The sequence below is a fragment of the Phocoena sinus genome, chromosome 6 (genome assembly GCF_008692025.1).
Source record: "Phocoena sinus isolate mPhoSin1 chromosome 6, mPhoSin1.pri, whole genome shotgun sequence".
NCBI classification, from domain to species: Eukaryota; Metazoa; Chordata; class Mammalia; order Artiodactyla; family Phocoenidae; genus Phocoena; species Phocoena sinus.
The window spans coordinates 61628879-61641126 of NC_045768.1; positions in this window are offsets into that span (position 1 = coordinate 61628879).

A 12248-nucleotide genomic window follows, 5' to 3' on the forward strand; every position below is an offset into this window, starting at 1 on the left:
ACCATGTGTAAAATAGATAGCTAGTGGGAAGCTTCTGCATAATACAGGGATATCAGCTCAGTGCTTTGTGGTGATCTAGAGGGGTAGGATGGGGAGGGAGGGAGGGAGGGAGGGAGGCTCAAGATGGAGGGGATATATGTATACATATAGTTGATTCACTTTGTTGTACAGAAGAAACTAATACAACATTGTAAAGCAATTATAATCCAATAAAGATGTAAAAAAATTAATAAAGAAAAATTTTGTATATTTATGATGACAACAAAAGGGGTATAATTTGTTCCATGGAGAACTTTAGTGGTGCAAGCTTCTAACAACAGCATACACCCACCACCTCCATGTTAGCTGTTTTTTTCTTTTCAATGTGACTTGCAGGAATAAACTATGGTCCAAAATTCCAAAAAAAAAAAAAGAAAAGAAAAAGAAAAGAAAAAAGCTGAAAGCCTTCTCTCTAAAATCAGGCACAAGACAAGAATTTCCACTCTCAACACTTTTATTTTACATAGTGTTGGAAGTCTGAGCAATAGCAATCAGACAAGAAAAAGAAACAAAACCCATCGAAATTGGAAGGGAAGAGGTAAAACTCACTATTTGCTGATGACATGATAATAAATATATTGAAAACCCTAAAGTCTCCACCCAAAAATTATTTGAACTAATAAATGTATTTAATAAATGCAAGACACAAGGTTAAATACAGAAATCTGTTCCTTTTCTATACACTAATATAAACTATCAGAAAGAGAATGCAAAAAATTAATAATAATCTGGTTTAAAATCACAACAAATAGAATAAAATAATAGGAATAAAGTTAACCAAGGAGGTGAAAGAACTACACTCTGAAAACTATAAAACAGTGATAAAAGAAATTGAAGATTATACAAAGAAATGGGAAGATATCCCATGCTCTTGGGTTGGAAGAATTAATTTTGTGAAAATGTCCATATTACCCAAATCAATCTACAGATTTAATGAAATCCCTATCAAAATACCCATGACATTTTTCACAGAACTAGAACAAATAATCCTAAAATTTATATTGAATCACAGAAGACCCCAAATTGCCAAAGAAATATTAAGAAAAAAAGAACAAACCTGGAGGTATGACACTCCCTGACTTCAGACTATATATACTACAAAGCTACAATAATCAAAACAGAATAGTGCTGGCACAAAAACAGACACATAGATCAATAGAACAGAATAGAGTTTCCAGAAATAAACCTACACACTTATGGTTAATTAATCTACAACAAAGGAGGCAAGAATATACAGTGGATAAAAGACAGTCTGTTTAATAAGTGGTGTTGGAAAAACTGGACACCCATATGTAAAACAATTAAATTAGAACATTTCCACATGGCATATACAAAATGGACTGAAGACCTAAATGTAAGGCCTGAAACCATAAAATTCCTAGAAGAGAACATTGGCAAAACGCTCTTAGATATGTATATTAGTAATAAGTATTTTGGATCTCTCTCCTAAGGCAAAAGAAATAAAAGCAAAAATTAACAAATGGAACCTAATTAAACTTAAAAGTTTTTTGCACAGCAAATGTAACCGTTGACATAACAAAAGGACAACCTACTTAATGGGAGAAAATATTTGCAAATAATATGACAGATAAGAGGTTAATATCTGACATATATAAACAGTTCATACAACTCAATATCAAGAAAATAAACAGCCCAATCAAAAAATGGGCCGGGGCTTCCCTGGTGGTGCAGCGGTTGAGAGTCTGCCTGCTAGTGCAGGGGACATGGGTTCGAGCCCTGGTCTGGGAGGATCCCACATGCTGCAGAGCAACTAGGCCCGTGAGCCACAACTACTGAGCCTGTGTGTCTGGAGCCTGTGCTCCACAGCAAGAGAGGCCGCGATAGTGAGAGGCCTGCACACCGCGATGAAGAGTGGTCCCCACTTGCCGCAACTAGAGAAAGCCCTCACACAGAAATGAAGACCCAACACAGCAAAAATAAATAAATTAATAAACTCCTACCCCCAACATCTTGTTAAAAAAAAAAAAAAAAGGTGCTGACCTATGTAACTCTGGAAATGAGTTTATAAGACAACAGTTTAAAAAAAAAATGACAAAAAAAAAGGGCCGATAACCTGAATAGACATTTTTCCAAAGTCATACAGATGGCTAACAGTCACATGAAAAGATGCTCAGTATCACTAATCATTAGAGAAATGCAAATGGAAACAAAAATGTGATATCACCTCTGACCTGTCAGAGTGACTCTCATCAAAAAGTCTTCAAATAGGGCTTCCCTGGTGGCACAGTGGTTGGGGGTCCACTTGCTGATGTGGGGGGCGTAGGTTCGTGCCCTGGTCCAAGAGGATCCCATGTGCCATGGAGCAGCTGGGCCCGTGGGCCATGGCCGCTGGGCCTGTGTGTCTGGAGCCTGTGCTCCGCGGCGGGAGAGGCCACGGCAGTGAGGGGCCTGCGTACCGCAAAAAAAAAAAAAAAAAAGTCTTCAAATAAATGTTGGCGAGGATGTAGAGAAATGGAACCCTTTTACACTGTTGGTGGGAATGTAAATTGGTGCAGCCACTATGGAAAACAGTATAAAGGGGCCTCCAAAAACTAAAACTAGAACTACAATATGATTTTGCAATTCTACTCCTGGCTACATATCTGTAAAAAATGTAAATACTAATTCAAAAGGATACTTATACCCCAATGTTCACAGCAGCATTAATTACAATAGCCAAAATATGTAAGCAACCTGAGTGTCCATGAAGAGATGAATGGATGAATAAAGAAGTGGTATATATACCACTTCTTCTTTATCCATTGGCTTATGTGTGTGTGTGTATATATATATATATATATATATATATATATATATATATATATATTGTTTTAATGGAATATTACTCAGCCATAAAAAAAAATAAAATTCTGCCATTTGTAACAATGTGGTGAACCTAGGAAATATTATGTTTAGTGTAATAATTCAGACAGAGAAAGACAAATACTGTATGTTATCATTTATATGTAGAATCTAAAAATATAAAATGAATGTGTATAACAAAATAGAAACAGACTCACAGATATAGAAAACTAGTGATTACCAATAGGGTGAATGAAAGGGAGAGGGGCAAGATAAGTATATGGGATTAAAAGCTACAAACTACTATGCATAAATAAATAAGCATTAAGGATATATTTTATAGCACAGCAAATTATAGCCATTATCTTGTAATAACTTTTAATGGATTATAATCTATAAAAATATTGAATCACTACACTGTACACCTGAAACTGATATGATATTGTAAACCAACTATACTTTAGTAGAAAAGTAAATAAGTAAAATAAAATGACTTCCGTGGACCTTATGATCTGACCTCCCTTTAGCCCTTCCTTGTCTTCTCTTTCCTAAATCCACTTTGATCTCAGTGTCATTTCTGGAATGAGTCAGGAATGCCCTCTCTTGAGACATTTCTATTTGTTGTTCAACGTTCTCAGAATTCCCTTCACTCTGATAACCCCACGGCTTACTCCATCAGCTCATCTCTATCTTTTCTCAAATGCTTCCTCTCAATAGGCCTTCTCTGACCATCACATTTATTTTACCTCCTCTTCCCTCCCCACTTTTCTTTGCTGCTATATATATATTTTGTTTTTTTTTTTTTTTTTTTGCGGTACGCGGGCCTCTCGCTATTGTGGTCTCTCCCATTGCGGAGCGCAGGCTCAGTGGCCATGGCTCACAGGCCCAGCTGCTCCGCGGCATGTGGGATCCTCCCAGACCGGGGCACGAACCTGCATCCTCTGTATCGGCAGGCGGACTCTCAACCACTGCGCCACCAGGGAAGCCCTCTTTACTGCTATATTGTTCACATTTTGACTATCACCCTCCAATTCTTTCCCCTGCTTATATTTCGTACTGTCTTTCTCTATTTAGTAGAATATAAGCTCCACAAATATAAGCATTTTTATCTTTCTGAATCTGTGGTGCTTATAACAGTGACTGGTACATAATAGGAATTTGATTTGATTCCAACTTCGGTTGTAACACATAGCAATTTGATGTCTCTATCTCAATTTTCTTATCTGTACTATTTCTTACACCATAGGGTTTTATGAGAAATGCAAGAAAAACCCATACACAATAAAACATTTTTCGTATTGCCCAACACATATTAGGCACTCAGTTAATATCAGCTATAATGGTACTGTTATTTATAATAATTTATTATTATTATTTATTACAGTGTTAGCAATAATTAATAAATGTAATATTTGTGAAGGGGCAATGAAAAGCAGATTTTTAAGGGAATATACCTTTTTTCAGATATTTTAGAAAATAACCTTGAGACACTAAAGGGCTCTTTAATGATGGCATTTTCACTTGTTTAGTAAATATGGTAGCCTTAGTTTTGCTAAAGTAACTATTTTCTTGTAGTGTTTGTGGAAGCTTTGGCATGCGTGGTGTCTCACAAAGTGCCAGCCAAGATGACCTCATTTTCATATACCAAGACCCTTGATCCAGGAAGGCCATATTCCCTTAGGTCCAAGGAGCCTCTGTGTTCATGACAGTGAGGCAGGTCCCAGGTTATATCAAAGCTGTGTTTTATTTTCATTGACTTCCAAAATTCTGAGTTTGTTCTGCCTCCTGTGAATGGAAACGATTCTATTAGGGATGTTTTCAATGACTGTTCATATGTAAGAATACCATTTTCTTGGTAAAATGCTTTCTTGTTTTTAACTGTTTGCCTCTCTGCCTGTCTTTGTCCCAAGATAATAAATCTCTCATTTCTGGCAGACTTATAACCCATTCAGATATTTTCGAGGCAGGTTACTAAGTGTCAATTAGGGAGATTCTTGTGAATCTCCTAGTAATTCAGATACTGAATTTCTAACTTTCTTGAAATTGCCACGCCATATGACATGACCAAGGGGCTAGTATCCAGAATTCTTCCTTTACATCCTAAGGATGAATAGGCAATTTTTAAAAAATGAACTCTTGGATGGCTTCCCTTATTTGGCCTTTTTAACTATCATAAACCTTTCTTCCAAGATTATGTAAATGATGTGAACAGTCATTGATGTTCTGATCCAGCTTCATGGAAATGATTAGAAATAGGTAGATTATCATGGCATTTCTCTTAATTAGTAGTAAAAGTTTATACATCTTGTCTCAGGGCAATAGAAGCTGTTAAATGAATAAATTAAATGAATGAATATCTCTGCTTACGTGAATTTAGGGTCTCCCTCAAATTTGATGTTCCTTTAGGTTGTATACTAATTATTGCTCAACAAAAACTACAATTTCTCTGCAGTTCGGGTGACCATTTATGAGATTATATTGCTGTCTTTTTTCACAGATTTCCATCCATCTTTGTAAATAGCTAAACCATGCTCCATTCCTTCCATTATTGGAAAAAGAACAATCTTAAAATTGACTAGATTTATCTGGGAATTATCCAAATTCCAAAGAATTTATTATATAACCCCTAAAAAATCCAAATATATTCTTGTTTGTTTACAATTGAAAGAGTAAACCATCAGGCTAGATAACATTATAAAAGGCCTCAACGCACCCATCAAAATTAACCTGTCCAGAGGCTAAATCAGGTGAGAAGATAGAACTCATTGCACTCAGTAGAGATTGCCAGTTATATAAAAACAAATGAGTACACCTCTAAGGTAACATATAATTTTGAAATGCTTTTAAGAGAGTAGGAATTCTTGACCCCAGCATAAACCCCAATGCAGAAAGATCATCAGATTAAAGAATTTTTAAGTTCTCTATTGTTCTGTAAGAAAGTGACCAGTATAATGGAGTAACATGGAGACCAAAGCACATGTCCTAGTTTATCAACTAGCTTTATATCTAAGACCAAGCCCTATCCCTATGTTACCCCAAGAGCTAATTCTGTGAAGAAGTTCCCAGGGGCTATGATGGAAGGTCAATAATTGACTCCATAATCAGAAACTAATATTGTTGAGTATTACATGATGATCACCTCTGATGCTATCAGGATGGCTCTCTATGTACCACCAATGTTCTCACATGGAACCCTGCAAAAATTTTCCATAAAAATCAATCACCACACAAAGGACAACCAATGCACTCCATCAACATTGTTGGCTTAACTATACTAAGCCGGCCGAGACTCTCCTCCATTCATGTCCTGTCTGTCACCAACATAGTCATTGTAAAACTGTAAAGACTGAGCCTAGAAAATTGACCACAGCTCAAGGCTGCTTTGAATATTTCCAAGTGCATTTTATGAAACTATACCCATGCACTGGATTTTTAATATATCCTGTTTATTATTTTCTTTTTCCCAGAATGGAATGTAGCTGTTCCTTGTTAGAAATCCCTGGCTCTGATAGTAGCAACCAAAACAAAATTGTTTGATTCTGTGCTCTTGTTCTAGAGAATTCCAATCTATTTCTCTAGGGACTATATGCCCATTTTACTGGGAGTTTCATTTAAAATCTTTGAAAACCCTTGACATTTACTCAGAAACTTCACTGTTCATATTACAGCAATCACCTGAAAAAAATAGAACAAATGGAATTCTGAATTAAAAATAGAAAACATTCAGAAACTGTCAAACTTCCACATCTAAAAAGTAGTGTCAACAGCTCTATGAACAATGAGATCAGTTCCTTCTGTTTAATTTTTTTCCTACTTTTATGAATTAGTAATGAGACACTCATGCATGTAGAAATACCACCTTTGACACTAGATTCTGCTCTGTTACAAGCAGACATGGCAAAATACTGCAAATGGCTTATGAAATTCACATTCTGTTATCACCAGCTGATACAGCTAGATTTTCCTCAACAATCTCCTAAAGAACTTCTCTGTCACCTAAAATCTAGAGACTGTGTCTTCTGGAAGACTGCAGAGAAAGATAGCCCTCAAGGGCTTCAAACCTCAATACAGCATATTGTTGGGTGTTATAAAAGCAAGCCCAGAAATAAAATTCTAAGGCAAGGACTTCCATTGTGGCTCAGTGGTTAAGAATCTGCCTGCCAATGCAAGGCACACAAGTTCAAACCCTGGTCAGGGAAGATCCCACATTCCACAGAGCAACTAAGCTCGTGTGCCACAACTACTGAACCTGTGCTCTAGAGCCCGCGAGCCACAACTACTGAGCCCATGTGCCACAGCTACTGAAGCCCGCATACCTAGAGCCCATGCGCCACAACAAAGAGAAGCCTCCGCAATGAGAAGCCTGTGCACCACAACAAAGAGTAGCCCCTGTTTGCCACAACTAGAGAAAGCCCACGTGCAGCAATGAAGACCCAACACAGCCAAAAATAAAATAAATTTAAAAAACAGAATGATTTGTTAAAAAAATATTTTAAGGCAATGATTCTCACATGCATATTTTTCAGGAATTCATGGAATATTAGAAAACTGTTCTAGCCAGAGACTTCAAACTGAAAGTATCAGATGATTTTCAGGAAGAGATAGTTTCTACAAAAGACCTTTCGGATGTAGTAATTCTACATCCAATGGATCCCAGTGTGCAAATAATTATTTCTTCCTCAGTCTGATGAAACAAAATCCAGACCCACATATTATCAGGTTTAATCTTTATGCTCTTATTCTTTATTTTCTTGGCTGTCAAATAGTTCTGAACGTTTTAATTTGGAAACAAGATCTAGAACCTAACTTTTATTTGATCCTGGCTTAAAAGTGAACCACCAACTATGACCATAATCTTTCTCTTAATTTTCATTTGTGTTGCAGTGCTCGTATATGTAATTTCCAGAGTCTCAAATGTTGTACATTTGCAGTCACATCACATTATTTGATAAATGACCATTAAAGAAAAAGTTCAAGGAAATCTGACACTTACAGAAGTTAAACCTCATCAATGTCCTACCACAACATGTGGAATGGAGAGGCAGATCTGGATTGAACATGTCTCTAAGATTATGTCCTTCGTTTAGGCTGAAAAATGACTTAAAGAGAAGACTGATAACAGAAATAAAGATTTTATACATTACTGATGTATGTGTAAATTGTTATATACACTTGGTTAAACAATTTGGCATCATTTTCAAAGGCAGTGCTTCCCTCTACCCTATGACTCAACAACTGTACTCCTGGAATCTGAAAAATTTACTTTCGCTCATGTAAACCAAAGGATCCCAAAGCAAAAGTTAGTAGCACCTCTCTTCGTAATACCACAAACCTGGAAACAATGCAAAGGCCCATTGAAAGGAAAATGAAAAAATAAATTGTGGTATATTTGGAGTCATATTTAACTGTAAAAATGAGTCAACAATAGCTTCACATAACAGACTATGAAAATTAGTGACAAAATGTCAAATGAATAAAAGCAAGTCATAGATACATAACTTCTTCATAAAATTCATAAATGAGCAGTTTTTAAAATATGTTAATAACAGAGCAAGGCAAAGGGTATTGAGAGATCTGCAAAACTGCAATTTTAAATAGTTTGGCCAAAAAGACTTACTGAGGTAAAATGTGCATAAAACTTCAAGAATGTAAAGAAGTCAACCATTTGTCCAGCTAAGAGATTAGTGCTTTAGGTAGAGAAAAATAACTGAGGTAAAAGTCCCAAGGGCATTCCCAGCTACTGTCTAATTCAAATCCTCTGTCTGAAATATTTTATTCATGCCATCACTTTCTCTACGCCCTGTAGTCTTTTTCAAACTGGCTAATTTCTACTTAAAATTTAATAAGTCATCTCCTGTGGTGTATTAAAAGCCTAATTTGTAAAGCCTAATTTGAATTATTTTAACTGATACAGATTCTCCCCCTTTTTGTGTTTTTCTAACATAACAATTAGTGTACTATTGACAGTTAAGTTTTGTTGTCTACTCTGTCTCTTCATATAGGAACCTAGTATCTTTCAAGTGTTGAGTTAAGCTAAAAAACTAAGTTTCTATTACTTGGCACCATATCTAGCACATAGAAGGCACTCAGTATGTTACCAACAAAATGAGTAAAAGACTAAGTGAATGATAAGAGATGAATTAAACATAGCTAAGAGATAAATATTTGATTAGGCTAAGATAAATTTTGATTAAATTTCAAAGCATCTGAATTTAATATCAGAAGCAACATAATACAAAGGCAATGCACACAAGCTCATAGATATCACTGCATAGTCTATACAATTATGCAGTCTCCATGAGAGCAATAGTGGCAAATATTAAGAAATAATCACTCTAGGAGAATAAATATGCGAGCTGTGAGGGAAAATCAGGGGATCTGATGTAGATTATGTTCAAAAGAGAGGCTTTTAGTTAAAATGAAAAACTGAGAATTGAAGAGTGAATAGGACTTAGATGACGAATAGGAGAAAATATGTCCCAAGGCATGAAAATAGCTTGGACAAAAGCCCTAAGATCAATTTCAACAAAATATAATAAGCAGAAAAACTAAAAAAGTTCAATCCTAAAAAATAATTTGAGGCAAATATTTGTTTTTATTTTTAAAACTGTAAGGTTTTGCTTAAAGTTTCATTTTGATTCTTCATATATATATTTTATTATTTTTTTTTTTATTGTGGTAAAATTTACATAACATAAAATTTACTGTTTTAACCATTTTTAAGTTTACAGTTTAGTGGCATTCACAACATTGTATTATCATCACCACTATCTATTTCCAGAACTTTTTCACCATCCCAAGGAGAAACTCTGTACCCATTAAGCAATAACTACCCCCCTCTCCCAGCCCCTGGTAACCTGTATTTTACTTTTTGTCTCTATGAATTTGTCTATTCTGGATACTTCATATAAATGCAATCATACCACATTTGACCTTTGTGTATGGCTTATTGCACTTAGCATAATGTTTTCAAAGTTTATCTATGTTGTAGCATGTATCAGAGCTTCATTCCTCTTTACAATTGAATAACATTCCATTGTATGTATATACCACATTCTGTTTTCCATTCTTCTGTTGATAGATACTTGAGTTGTTTCCACCTTTTAGCTATTGTGAATGATACTTCTTTGAACACTGGTGTATAAGTCTGTCTGAATCTCTGTTTTCTGTTCTTTCGGGTATATACCTAGGAGTGAAATGCTGGGTCATATGGTAATTCTATGTTTAACTTTATGAGAAAGCACCAAACTGTTTTCCACAGTGGCTGCGCCATTTTACACTCCGACCAGCAATGCACACAGCTTCCAGTTTCTCCATAGCCTTGTCAACACATGTTATTTTCCCTTTTTTTTGAAACATCTTTATTGGAGTATAATTGCTTTACAATGGTGTGTTAGTTTCTGCTGTATAACAAAGTGAATCAGTTATACATATACATATGTTCCCATATCTCTTCCCTCTTGTGTCTCCCTCCCTCTCACCCTCCCTATCCCACCCCTCTAGGTGGTCACAAACCACCTAGCTGATCTCCCTGTGCTATGCGACTGCTTCCCACTAGCTATCTATTTTACGTTTGGTAGTGTATATATGTCCATGCCACTCTCTCACTTTGTCACAGCTTACCCTCTTCATATATTTTTAATTTTTTATATTTTATGGTTAAATGAATGATGTTTCTAAGGTTAACCAGAGCAAATTAAACATCCCAGCTCTGGGTCATCTCTGTATTTAAAAATTTTTCCTTCAATGAAACATTACAACTGTAATTGGAACAACTAAACTGTATTTCAACAAGGATGTGTGCTAAAATGGATCATAAGCATTCAGAATAAAAACGCTTTGGGAATGGCAACTACTATTAAGAACTTATTAGTAAAACAATAATGAACTCCACATCATTAACACTTCTCAGCATTTCTATCTCGTATTCAACATTCCAAATGGAAATTGTCAGTGATGGCCATTACCTTTGTGGAAATGGAATGAAAGAAAAAGGCTGACAGCTAAGTTGAAGGAAGAGAAGACATTGTATCTTTAAATAATGACTGGCATAATAGAAATTCACAATAATGCTTTTGGAAAAGTACCTTCTCAATTGATGTAATGTCTGTCAGATATGTCAGTCATGTGAAATGTTTAACTTGCCTGGACAAGTAAAGATACTAAAAAGAAAACAATCTACCTTGAATCCCCTCATAGAAAGGATTAAAAATTACCTGGAAAAGCTATAAAATTTTCCTTATTCTCATGCAATTTTGTAAAATGAAAAGAAGGAAGCAAATCATACACATTCTCATCTACATTTCCTTTTCTGAGTCTATGTCAAATTAGATGATGCTAACTAAGAGGATTCATTTGTTCTAATATTTAGGCAGATGTTATTAGGACATTTCCAAGAACCCACTTGGCTTTCTGCTCCTTAACTCCTCTTGAGAATATATGTAGTTTTCTGTAGCAAGTTTGTTATCATCATTGTGTCTCTGCATAAGGAAGTTACAAAGATCCTCTTCAAAGAAGTTGGCTCAGGTTTAAGGTGATTGTTGCCATCAATCCTACTTACAGCTATTACTTTTCTTCCTGATGGTGGGTTTTGAGGTCTACTATCAATTTGGTTAAATTCTTTCTGCTACCTGATTCCCTAGACACTTGCTTTTGCTACCTGTCAGACCCAGCATTCTCATGGTGCCTAATTTTATCCTCTGTTCTGTTCTCCTAATTATAACTTTTTCTTCTATTTAACTTAAATTTTTGGATTTACATGCCAGTAGAGCATATACAGTGATATATATTTTGTATATCATGGCTATGATATGATAGTTACTTAGTGGACAATGTAGACTTCAAACCAAGCCTTATGCATTCCAAAGTCTGTTAATTTCTGGCTGTCTTCCAATGTTAGTCATAAAATTGCAGATGATGCTTTCTGACAAATCTACAAGGATGCAATGCTTTCTGGCATTACATTGTCAGCTGTCAGCCTTCCACCAAAGACCACTAAGAAAAGTGCTAGTGAAAGAAAGCTAAGTTCATTAAAATAGCTGAAGTAAAGAACATAATCTTAAAAACATTTCGGTAGTGTCTGGGAAGGGAGGGTCAGGGGAATGTATCTATAGGCTTTGGGATCTGGACTCAGGCAGCTTAAGATAAATCTTTTATGAAGGGGGACAGTTTATCTTATTATTGGGTATTAATTGGGAAAATTTAATAACATAATAGTGTAGAATTCATGGACACAGTAAGGAGAGGCTATGGGCCTTGATAAAGTGTTTGATAAAGTAAGCTGTTTGCCCATGTGAGCAAACTTTTGTCTGGGTGAATTGGTTTGCAAGATTTTCCAAAACCAAATAATGAAATTATTTGTTGGTTTACAGTTTTATCTGCCTGAGAAATAATTTTGGAATAAAGAG